Source organism: Sminthopsis crassicaudata, chromosome 3 (genome assembly GCF_048593235.1).
Source record: "Sminthopsis crassicaudata isolate SCR6 chromosome 3, ASM4859323v1, whole genome shotgun sequence".
In the NCBI taxonomy this organism is placed as follows: domain Eukaryota; kingdom Metazoa; phylum Chordata; class Mammalia; order Dasyuromorphia; family Dasyuridae; genus Sminthopsis; species Sminthopsis crassicaudata.
In genome coordinates this window covers 565,252,666-565,265,723 of record NC_133619.1, presented here as the reverse complement: position 1 = coordinate 565,265,723, position 13,058 = coordinate 565,252,666, and positions in this window count along the sequence as shown.

The window sequence follows — 13,058 nt, the reverse complement described above, 5'->3', positions numbered from 1 at the left end:
CTGATGCCATGATCTTTCAGCATTCACTTCTATTCGAACTGAATAGGCGCAGTTTGCACAGAAACCCAAAGGGGATCTAAGAGATAGAACTTTTAGACAAGGAGCTTTCACAGGATTGGTAGTTTGAACAAATTCTGTCTTTGTTATACACTTCTAAGGACTAAAGTTACTTTTTTTCTTTTTTTCCCTTCTTCTCTTTCTCCCTTCTCTTCTTTCCTCCATTCCTTCTATCCTTCTTTTCCTCTTTCCTCTATTCCTCCTTTCCTTCTTCCCTTCCTTTCTTGCTTTCTTCTTTTCCCTTTCTTTCCTTCCTCTCTCCTTTTCTTCCCTTCCTCCTTCTTTTCCTTCCTCTCTCTCTTTCTTTTTTGTAAAATGAGAGAATTGGATCACTTGATGTCTGTCTATTCCTGCTCAAAATGAATTAAGACAGGTAAAAACTGTTGTAAGAGGTCAAAAAAAGGTGGGTTTCCTTTTGAAAGAATCGGATTTTAGATGTTTCTGGAAGATAGGATTTGGTTAATTAGAAGAAAAAGAAAGAGGAATCCCCTATGGAGAGCTTTGGAATTCCTTGGGCAAAGGTTTGAAGTGGAAGTGCCTTTGTGATTTACAGGAATAGTGCATGGCCTGACAGAAATAGTCCATAAATGCTAGTTTAAGAACTTTGGACTTTCTGGAATAAGCAGGGAACTCTTGAACAGTTGAGAAGAGGCTGTGTGGTGTAGTGAAATAACCTCTTTTGAGAGTGATACCAATTTTCTGTGTGACCTTTGACAAGTCATTTGACCATTATTTACTGAATGGATATGGCCAGATGAATTTTGAAAATTTAGTGAGTCCACAAAGTTATGTAGTTGTGCCATTGCCTTGGCATCTCAACTTTTTACCCTCCAGAAACTAACAGCATGAGCTGTCAGCCTGTTTATAATCTGCTTCCTCTTGCCTTTCCCTTCTACCCCTCCTACCCATTGCCCCCTTTAATATATCCTATTTGACCATTAACTAAAAGAAAAAGTTCTACTTAATCTTATTGGAATTGTCACCAATAAATAGCTCTTGGTATTATAATATAAAGACTGTAAATGGACAATGGGCCTGCTTGCTCCTCCCGTGGCTACTTTCCATATGGTGGCCTGGGAAGAGGCTTTGCCCTATGCTTTCTATTGAAGGACTATGCTTTTAAATTAGTGGGTGAAAAACCAACACACCCACCTGCCGTTGTTATTGAGACAATGTTATTGGACATGACTTTGCTTATGTGCACCTGTGAAACTAGAATTGCTCTAGGATTGTGAAAAGTGCAATTGAGAATTGTGATAAACTAGAATTGTTCTAGAATTGTGACAAGTGCAATAGAGAATTGTGATAAGCTAGAATTGTTCTAGGATTGTGACAAGTGCAACAGAAAATTGTAAGAAACTAGAATTGGTCTAGAATTGTGATAAATGTAACTAGAATTGTGACAACCTACCTCACTGATATTTGTTAACTAGAATTGTGATGTTTTACCTTGTTGACTTCCCACCTCAGTGTTGACATCCTACCTCATTGGCATCCAACCTCTTTGGCATATTATCTCGAGTATGACTTTGATGAATGGGTTGAACACTTGGGCCACTGTTGAGCCTGGTTCTCATTGTCATACTTCTGTTTACTGATCTGCTGCTTTGTACCTCCTTGGGCATAACTCTGTCATCTCATGGATCAAGTGAACTATAGCTGGTGCTAAAAGTTTAGCTTTGTGAGATGTGCGGTTCCCGCAAAACAAGAGAAAGGGAATTGTAAGGTGCCTTTAAATGGGTGCCACAGCGCATCAGGAGATTGAGGCCCGGAAGTAATTTCTGTGGATATTAGGACTGCCCTTGGGCGGGATCCTGGCCATATTGAGATAGTTTTGTAATGGGTGACTCTCTCGCTGATTGGCTGTGTGTGTGACCTCACAGGCCCTATGTAAGCCCACTGCAGGCAGCAATCGCCCTCTTTAACCTGGCGTTCTTCACCTTGGCTTCCTAGCCTGGGTGGCCAAGCCAAGATGGGTAGCCAAAAGAGGTAAGGGTTTTGGTAGTGAACACATGGGTCTTCTGACCAGGTGTTCACTCGGGAACCAACAAGTCAGGGCATCAGTCAGGGCACTATGTGAGTAGGTATAATAAAGGCTTTTAAGATTACACGTGGCTGTTCTTGAGTGCGCTACCGGTTATTAAGCTATAGATTCAAGAGATTGTGGCCAGAGACCTTTGAAGGCCTCAGAGGAAGCGAGCCGGGTAGAGTTCACACTGCAGAGGACAGTGGTCAAAGGTACTCTGGTGGGTCTAGGACAGACTAGTAATTGTAACTGCCAGGAGAGCACGTTACATTATAAGATGGAAAAAGAAGGAAAGGAGAAGAGTAGAACCCTGAGCCTCAATATTAATTTTGGTTTTGTGGGTTCTCCCTGTCTTCTTGCCAGGAGGAGAGTCTCCTGAACTCCAGAGGTTCAAAGGACTTTCTCATTGACATCCCAGCATCATTTCTGAATAAGCTGATGGCAATTTCTGCATCCAGGGCCAAAGACATATTTGGATGTGGTTTCATGACTCTTCAGAAGGCCAGCAGAAAAAAATACCTGATACTTGGGGATGTCATTATATCTCTAGTGGAAGGATTCCCAGGAGGAGTGAATTACAGGTGTTCTAAGCTTGAGCCTACTTTCTACTAGGCTGTCTTTATACTCATAGAACAGTGTATCATAGACTTTTGGGGATACTATGTAAAATACTTCATTCTAAAAGCTAAGTTTGACTGATTAATTTATATCAACTGATAATAAGGGCTGGGAAACACTCTGGTAAGGTAAAAAAGAAAACCTTTCCCTTCCCAGTCCCTTTCAAAGCTCTAAATATGGTCATATTCTGAGCACCCAAACTTGTTAATGTGAATGTGAATTGGGATATTTGCTCCAGAGTATAATCCTGTAGCTATAGCTTTAAGGTTTATGAAGCACACTTATCTTATACATCTGAATTGTGAGGTAGATAGATATTGTACAAATAAGGAAACTACACATAACAGAACTGAGACTGTAACCTAGGACTTTCAAGAACAATTCTCTTTTCATTTTACCCATGGCTTGTCATTGGTAGCAACACTAAGCAAGATTTGTTAAGATCTCAGTAGAATCCATAAGTACTTTCCCATAATTCTCTGAGCATTCTGACAGCTTATGTATTTCTATTAACTAACAGCAATGGCAGTTCCCTACTAGTGGGGATGCTAGTAGGGGATGGTGAGCTGTAGCTCTTGGGAAAACAACCCTTCAGTCCCTTAGGGCTGCCAGTGGAGTCCTGAGGAATGTAGTAGTCATGCTGTGAGCACTCAGCTGAGTCAGAAACACTGCTCCACATCTCTGGCTTGCTTCAAGCTAAAATCTAACTTTCTGCAGGAGACCTTTCCTGAGATATATCTGTCAGTAGATAAATTAATGAAAGACCTTGTTAATGCATATTGATCAACTGACTACCTCACAAGATTATTATGAAGAATAACTTAAAAAAATTATTATGCACCCACCCCCAAAGGACTTTTATTTATATTAGTGTTCAGTTCACTGAACATCATATTCATCATGTTCAACTCTTTGTGACCCCATTTAGGGTTTTCTGGACAAAGATACTGGAGTGGTTTACCATTTCCTTTTCCAGTTCACCAATGAGGAAACTGAAGCAAATAGGGTTTAGTGATTTGCCTTTACCCAAGATCACATAGCTAGAAAGTATGTAAGGCAGATTTAAACTCAAGATGAGTCTTCCTAATTTCAAGCCCAGCATTCTATTCACTATATGCTTTAGCTGTTGGCTTTTTTTTGTTGTTTTGTTGTGTTTTTGGACGATTAGGTGACTTGCCCAGGTCATACGGATGGTAAGGATCTGAAGCTAGATTTGAACTCAGGTCCTCCTGAATCCAGGACCAATGGTACTGCACTATCTAGTTAACACTAACATATATACTAATACTAATGTACTTTGCAAACTTTTGCAAAAATTGTTAGCTATCAACATAATTGTTGTATACCTTCAATATTCCTAGTACTGTGCTAAATAAATTTAAAGTACAGAAGATTAAAGAAAATGGCCTTTCACCACAGTGAATTTACAATCTAATTGTAATCACACCTATACAGAGATCAATGGAATCAAGTAACAGACATTGCCTTATTAAGATTTTACCCCTTTGGGGCACTGCATATATAATCCTAGCTTATAAAAAAATAGAAGTATAAATATTTGCAGTTCTTTACTTCTTTGGAAAGTACAAAGAAGTTCTCTTCTTTAAAACCATGGATTTAAGTCCATATTCGGTTAGTTACCCCAATATTAACCACTAGTCAATCAATAAACCTTTATTAATTGCGCATTATGCACCAGACATCTTGCTAAGTTCTGAGAATGCAAAAAAGAGGCTAATGAGTCCCTGCCTTCAAGGAACTTACAATTTAATAGGGAAGACAACATGAAAACAAATACAAGCCACATTCAGGATAAATAGGACATAATTAACAGAGGAAAGGCATTGAAATTAAAGGGGATTTAGTAGAACCCCAGTCTCATTTAACCAATTAACACCAATGAATCCCCCCCAATACCTGGGGCACATATTGTTCTCTTCTGGTCAGCCGCTGAGGAAAATGAGTTCAGATTTAAGGTTGTTTTTAATATAGCATTCTTCCCCCCAAGCACACTTTCAAATGTATAAATAAATCTACATCTCTGATATAGGACTGGCAGAGGAGGTTGTTCTGAACTTCACGTTTAGATGTTTGTCTTCTGGCAAAACTTGACATGAACTCCAGCTTTTAGTGTCTTGTTCTTTTGACTTTTCAAACACACAAAGTTGTAGCCATCTCTAATTATAGTCATCTCTAATTATCTTCTTCGATAAGCAGAAAAGTATGGACTTTATGTGTGTATATGTACATATATTTAACACACATATGAATACATTTATGCACTGGAAATGGACTTCCAAATTAGAAAACTTTCTCTATGCTGATTTGAACCTTCTTCACAATTTATAGTCTTACAAAGTTACCCAGAGGTCTGAGAATTTAAGTACCTTGCCCAGGCTCATATATGTCAGTTTATCTGTCAAAAGTAAACTCAGGATTTTCTATCCCAAAGCTAACACTCTATTCATTATACCATGCTGCCTGTGTCTTTACATATATATGCTATTATATATATATATATATATATATATATATATATATATATATATATATATATATATATATATATATATGTATATAATGTAATATATATGTATATAATGTAATATATATGCTATAATATAATATATAGCTATATATGCCTATATACATTTTTGGTACAGACTAGTGATTTCATGAATATGGGAAACTTGAGTCTGAAAAGTACCTCTACCAAAGCAGATAGGCAATTTTTTGGACACTAGTTTTAGAGAGTTATCTGAGTTCCAAAAGGGTGACTTGTCCGTGATCACAAAACTGGTATTTGGCAAAGATAAGACTTGAATTTAGATCTTCCTGACTCCAATGACAGCCTTCTGTCTACTATATCATGCTATCTTTATCATATTTATATACATATATATGAGATATGTACATACATCTCTATACAATACGACCATGTTTTAGTTTGGACCTGCGATTTCACAGATAAAGATATCTGCCGTTGCGGAAATTTCCTTCACCCATACAGATTGTCTAAACATTTGTAACTTGGAGTCTTTAAGAATTACATTTGTGTGTATGTGTAAGGTACTGTCCCTTTCAGATTTGGCATTTATATTTGTGGAAAGGGGAAGAAAGTTATACTAGAATCCTTGAGAAAATAGCTACTCAGAGAAAAATATATGAGGGGAAATGCAATTATGTTGGAGGAACTGGGAGAAAGGAGTTCTCAGATTAAAAAAAAATACTTACTAAAAGAAGTAAAAGGGTCTTATTTCCTAGCAATGAATTTATGTATGTCAATTAGAACTTTGAAGTAGATATCTGGAAAATCCTGACAAGTGGAATATTTTGGTGACTGGGACAACAACTTGTGGCAAGCCTGATAAAAATGTGAATTTTAATTTCTTATCCTAACGAAGAAGGGAGTTCACCCAAAGAGCCCTTATTTTAATGCAGAATAGAGTATGAAGAAATAGACCAAAGAGGCTAAGAAGAAAGTAGAAGCAATGAAGTGGAGGTAGGAGGAGAATGGCGACTTGCCCCTGCTCCTTGAAAACTGCTGAGCTCAGCTGAGTCTGGCTAGGCAGATGGCTCATTAAAGAGAAAAGAAAAGAAAACAAAACAAAACAAAACAAAAATAAATAAATAAATAAATAAATAAATAAATAAAACAAAAAACGAAAAGCCACCGAAGTGAGAGCTAAGGGCTTAGAGCCTGCCTTGCCTCTGATGCGCTGATTGGAGGAAGCCGGGGTTTTCATTTTCTGGGAATTGAGATGATTAGAGGAAAAGCTTTGCTTCTGAGAGCAGATTGGAAGAAGAAGAATCCTTGTTGCTAACAGAACTGGCAAGGGAAAGGGGAGGTTTGTTTTCCTTGCCCTTTATTGCCACCTACAGCTGGTCAGAGGGAACTCATGAAATGTTGGCTATGCATCTACATACAATTCATTCTTTCAAAGTCTAAAGGTCACCCAGGTGTAGCGAAGCTGTATATCTGCTATGCACAAGTGTAGATCCTACCATTTAAATCATCCAAGATGACCCAGTACTTGGCTAAAATCGAGGTATGTCTGTGTTATTTCTGTGATCTTGTAACCCTGTCAAAAAAAATTATATTTGACACAGAGCTACCTGGTTTCTAAGACTGGAATTACCTGATTCTTCATTCTCCCTCATACTCCATCTTACCAAGTTCTATTCATTCTAACTCAATATTATTTCTTATATAATTTCTCTTTTCTAATCCCACTACACATATCCTAGTTTAGGCTCTATTTCTTCTAGCCTTGACTATTTTAATAACCCTAACTGATCTTTCTGGTAATCTCTTTTTAAATCTTTTTTTGTTGCACTGACCAAACAGTCTTCATAAATTACCATCATCTGAATTCCGGCACCTCAACATTGTTTCCCCTTCACTTGTTGTATATATCATTCTTTCAGTTCAGCTTACTTCACTTATAATTCTTTCCAAATTTTTCTGAATGCTTGATTTCTTGCAATACTATTCCAGTATATACACATACCATTATATACATATGTCTAATCATTCTGTCAACAATAATTATCAACTTTATTTCTAGCTTTTACTACCACAAAAAGTTCACTTGATCATATTTTTCTAAATATACAAATTTCTCCTTTGTCTTTGATCTTTTGGGGGTTTATGTCCTCAGTGTTTTGTGGTAAAAGGAGTCATGGTTCACAAATTTGAAATATAGGCATAAGCAACTGTGCTGGGCCACAGTTTGTCAGTTAGTTAGTTGGTTGTTTTCCTTTCTAATCAAAGAACAGCAAAACGGCATCACTGTGTCAAGGTGTCAGATTTTGTTCAATTGTGATTGATCAGATCAGTATAAGCTTGGAAGGCTGTATCACACACTAGGCACTTAGGCCATATGAGCAGGTGGGGTGGAGATATCTTTAAATGTTGATATCTCATGTATTTTTTGAGCTACTGCGATTCTGCTTTGCTCATAAAGGACAGCACCTTCCTTGGGGCACACCATTCCTTGAGAGCAGTTCTTATGTTAGTGTCTTCCTTGTTTCACAATCAATTTCAGAATTCTTCAGAAAGACCTCAAATGTCCTTATATTGCTTCTTCTGGCCTTCTGGCTCTTCACTTGTATGAGTTTTTGCAAAACAGTCTTTTAGGCAAGTGTATGTTTGACATTCAAACCAAGGGGCCAGCCCATCAGAATTGTGCTCTCAGCAGTAGTTTGAATGCTTGGCAGTTCAGTTCAAGAAAGGACCTCATGGTCTGGAATCTTAACTTCTTAGGTGATCTTCACAATTCAGATGGAAGTGGGTTAGTTTCTTGGCATGTTTCTTGTCATGATACTGGCTACTGTCCAGGTTTCATAGGCATACAACAATGTCAATACAACACATTTTTCTTTAAAATTTTATAATCCTTGTATAATTATTCTCTGGGTTCTACTCATTTCATTCTATATAATTTAATATATATTCTCAAGTTTCTCCAAATCTATTAATTTTATAATTTCTTCTTGTGCAATAATATTCTATTATATTAAAATATCATAATTTGTTCAATCATTCTTTAATTGAAACATTCTTGGGGGAGGGAAGGAGAGAAAAAATAAGAGAGCAAGAGGAAGAGAGAGAACTATTGAGAGAAGGGGAGAGAGAGAAAGAGAGAGAGAGAGACAGAGACAGAGACAGAGACAGAGACAGAGACAGAGAGAGAGAGTGAGAGACTGACAGCTTTGTATGCACATTAGGCTAGCAAAACTAACACAATGTATTTCATAACATGTGGGTAATGCTATTTTTCATACTATTTATAAAGATATGTCTGTTATTTATGAAACTCTTGACACTGTGTTATTCTTCTGAAAAAAAAAGATACTTTACCAGAAAAATGTATCAACAAAAGATAAAAACTTTTTGAGTAAAGCCTCTATTATCTTCTGCAACTGAGTATTTCTTTTGACAATGGAAAAAGCAAATGAAAAGAAAGAAAATTCATAAGGATCTTTCAATCATTTGTTTAACTGTTTCCCCATGCAATTAATTTTTATCACATTTTATCTTATATCATTAACCTATTGGTAAGATGTCTGTTTATTTCCAAAATTATTATAATGTTCATCCCAATTTAAACGAAATAGTTTTGGGTTTTGAGGTTGGGTTTTTTTAAATAGCATCCTAGTTCCTGGGACTATTAATAACAGATTCCTGTACCCAAAGAGGGTTCTGATTCTGTGCTAGCCCTCCCATCTAGCCAATAACTGACCTAGAAGATTTGAGACTGAAATATTATGAATGGGCTTCATGGATGGTTCATTTTTTGTTTTCAAAAGAGAAACTTGGCAAACTTTTTCTTTTCTTTTTCTTTGGTAGTAAGACCCTATTCAGAATGCCATTTCTTTGGTATTGGAACCCCCATTATCATCTGGGAAGCTGTCATCCTCCACCCTCAACAGCTGACCTAAAGTTGTAGGCCACACTTGGTTGGGGCTCCTACCTCATGGTGACTTAAGGAGTTAATCATGTTCTCTGTCATGACTCTAGTTCTCCAGAGACCTCTACTGGCAGTAAAGAGTATCCTTCAATAATCCTCATTTTGAACCCATTCTATTATTCTGTGCCATGATTGTCCATTTCATTCCTGCTCGGCAATGGTCAGTCTATTGTAAAATAATTCCTTTACATGGCACATGGAACTAAATGTAGGAAATAAGACGATTAAAAGAATTATCACTTCCTTTTCTTAGTTATTTGCAGCAAACTCCCAAAATGACCCCAGATCAGTTGATAAAAGGAGCAAGGCACCAAATAAATCTATATCCCACAAAATGACTTTTAAAGAAGTTTCTGAAAAATAATTTTTAAAAGTTTTGAGCAATGAAAGTTTCTTTGGAATAAGGATATTGCCACAGAAGCACTTCATTGAATGAATAAAAACATGAATGATTTGCCTACCTGTACCAATGAGTGAGCACAAGAATAGTGTTTTGTGATAATCTGTTTGAATGCTATAACACTTATTTAAACCATAAACTACAACAAGTTTGTATAAAAATAGTAGTGTGTGTGTGTGTGTGTGTGTGTGTGTGTGTGTGTGTAAAGTATATAAATTTTGGAGGAGGGTAAAATCATTTCCTTAGTTTAGGCAACTCCTGATGAAGAATTTTCTCTGACATATCAAATTAGTCTGTTCATTCAATTAATAGGTTTAGAGAGTTGCTTGGGGCTCAGAAAATTTAAGCGACCTGTATAGGCCACATAGATCTTCTTGTTTCTCAAGGTCAGATATTTAGGTAGTGATCTTGTTAGATGAACATTGTCAGGTTCATCTTGATAACTCAACATATGACAGAGATGTAACATTATTATCATAGGTATGTACTCAACTGACACAAATCACAGTCTTTGTTTTATTTAGAGTTATAAACTATAGATAATTAATGTATTACTGATTCTTAGAGAGTTTGTGACTTACTCAACAGTAATTGTCAAAAACCAGATTTCAACCTAGATTTTCCTGATTCCACCTTCATCCTTATTTCTTTAATACAAGTTAACCTACTGAATTATAAATTGTTGGGAGTTTGTGGTGGTAAGCTGAAAGATCATCAGGAATAAAAAATTTTAATTTAATATAGTTGAGAGAGTTGCTCAGGACATCCCTGATTTTTCTCCAGGCCAGCTGATAAAGTTGTAAAAGGAAAAAGGTTGGTATTAAAGACTTATAGTGTAAGAAAATATCAATATCTTTATGAGGTATGTAGAAACTTTATAGTCAAGCTGGAAAAGCTGGATACTGGAAGATTAAAGAGTAAGACACATCCATGGTATTTCTTTAAAAAAAAAAAAAAAAAAACAAGATGCTCTCTAGGGAGTCAGTAAAGGTAGGAGACAGCTGTAAGAATTGCTTAGTCCAGAAAAAAGCATCCCTCACCTCATGAGTTGAGCAAATGAGAGGTAGCCCAGCTGAGGGTTAAGGTCTTCCCAGCAGATACTTCACTCACCCGATTAAGCATCAAAAAACCACATAGGGAAATGGACATCAGAGCCCTGCATTTCTAGAAATATGAGTTGACTTGACCATATGTGCTCTCTAAGTGAAGTATATGCCCATTGCCCACTGTTCCACTAGTGTTATGGGCAGTGCTGGGAGAGTATACCCTAAATTTATAGGAGGAAATTTTTATTTTTATACCATTGTAGTTCAGTAAATGCAGCTACTTTGAGCTACAGAGTATAGCAATTGTGTCCTAAGGCTGGATATTAAAGATAAGCACATTGGTGAGGGCTCCTGACATACAGTTTTATGAATGTAGACTCAGAGTACCTCAAATCTGGGATGGTCATTCTCCAACAAATGCAACCTGGAGTGTGAATGGTGGGAGGAAAGGTGGATAAATGGGGTCACCACATTTTTAAAATATAAAACTTTAGAAATAACATTATTTGACTTGTAAATAAAAGTGAAATGGAAAGGAAATGGGTAGAGGATAACTAAGGATAGCTAAACAATCATACACAAAAAAGAATAGACACCAAGAAGATAGTAACTAAATTTCCTATATTAAAGTCCTACTGCTGCAGGTGACCTTTAAGCCATGAAACAGTACACCAACAGAACACAACAGAGCTTTTTTTTTTTTTAACCAAGCTAGAATTTGCCAACATGTGATGAAATTTTGGACTACAACAACTACCATCTACTAAGGTATAGAAAGCTTGCAATCTGCAAAGGTAGAGGGAGTATCTATACCTGCAGTTTCCAAACTATTTTTGCTCACAATACAGGAGGAATCCTGACCTTTTCAGTGTTTAAGTTTATAGTAAAAGTTTCTGGGCAATAGAGACTCAGATTCATTATTCAAGCTTCGGGATTTCTCTGCTTTACTTTTCCTTTACCCATTCCTTCATTCTTCTTTATTTATGCCTCTAGGATTTAAAATCTATGTGTAATCATGGATGACAGCTTGCTAATAGCTTGTAACCTTTCTAAAACCAAGCCAGGGAAAGCAGGCAACAAACTGTAGCTGAAGATTAGAATTAGGGAATATGGCGTTCTTGAGGTGTGTCAAAGTTTTAAGGCACATCCTTTGACAATCATTAATATGGCCACTTGCAATGGTCTTGCGATGAAGAGAGTCATTTGTAACCAGAAAGAGGACTGTGAGGGCTGAGTGTGGATCACAACATAGCATTTTCACCTTTTTAATTGTTGTATGTTTACATTTTGTTTTCTTATTTTTTTTTCCTTTTTGATCTGATTTTTCTTGTACAGGATGATAATTTTAGAAATATATGTAGAAGAATTGAAGAATATTGGATTATTTGCCATGTAGGGGAGAGAAACACAAGGTTTTGCAAGGGTGAAAGGTGTTGAAAATTACCTACGCATATGTTTTGAAAGTAAAAAGCTTTAATTATAAAAAAGAGAATTCCTGATACACTGATAAAATAGCTCATCTGAAGTATTAAAGAAATTAGTCACCCACACTAATCTACAAGCATTTATTATGTACCTTCTGTCCCAGGTACTTAACACTGGGGATAAAAAAAATAAAAGACACCCAGCCCTTAAGGAATGGCTATATTATTGGGAGTAACATATAAATAAATAAATGCAAAATATTCTTAAATGGATCTGTGATCTCATCAGTTCAGAAGTTCCCTAAGGATGCTGATCACAACCCATCAATGGTGTGTGACTCTCATCTCTAGCTAATATAAAATTCAAGATGCTAGATACTTTTCTCACTTCTTCTAATATCAGGAGGATATACCCTCTGCACAGGGTGCACTCTGGCCATGTACCAGTTATCTCTCATTCTCCCCACCTAACCATTTCCTTTCCCCTTTCTGTTACTTAATTTTTTGATGACATCCTTCTCATATTTACCATGTATCTTTCCACTGACTTTTGTGTGATTCTCATCTTGAATTCTTTAGAGGCTGAGATGCTCCAAGTCTTGTTGCCATACAGTAACATCAGTAAAATTTTTGTGTTACAAAAATGGGCCTTTTGCTGTTGTACAGGGATATTGAGGTTAGTATAACATCTTTGGAACTTCCAAAAAGCAATCAACTTTGGGCACAGTTCTGTGTCTTATTTGGTCAGTGGAAAGGTACATATACATGATTACACACATACATACACACCATACACAAATACACACTAGTGGATAAATTCTATAGAGTGTCTATTCAGATTTATGTTAAAATCTGGGCAATATACATTCTTTAACCTTTTGGATTTTTCTTATGTGGATGTATAGGCCAAACTTCTACCTCAAGTAAAAACAAGGTAAAAGGGGCAGGATACAAGGAAAAATGATATGGAAAGGCACAGCCATGAGATCAATAAAGTTATGTAGGAGTTTGGAA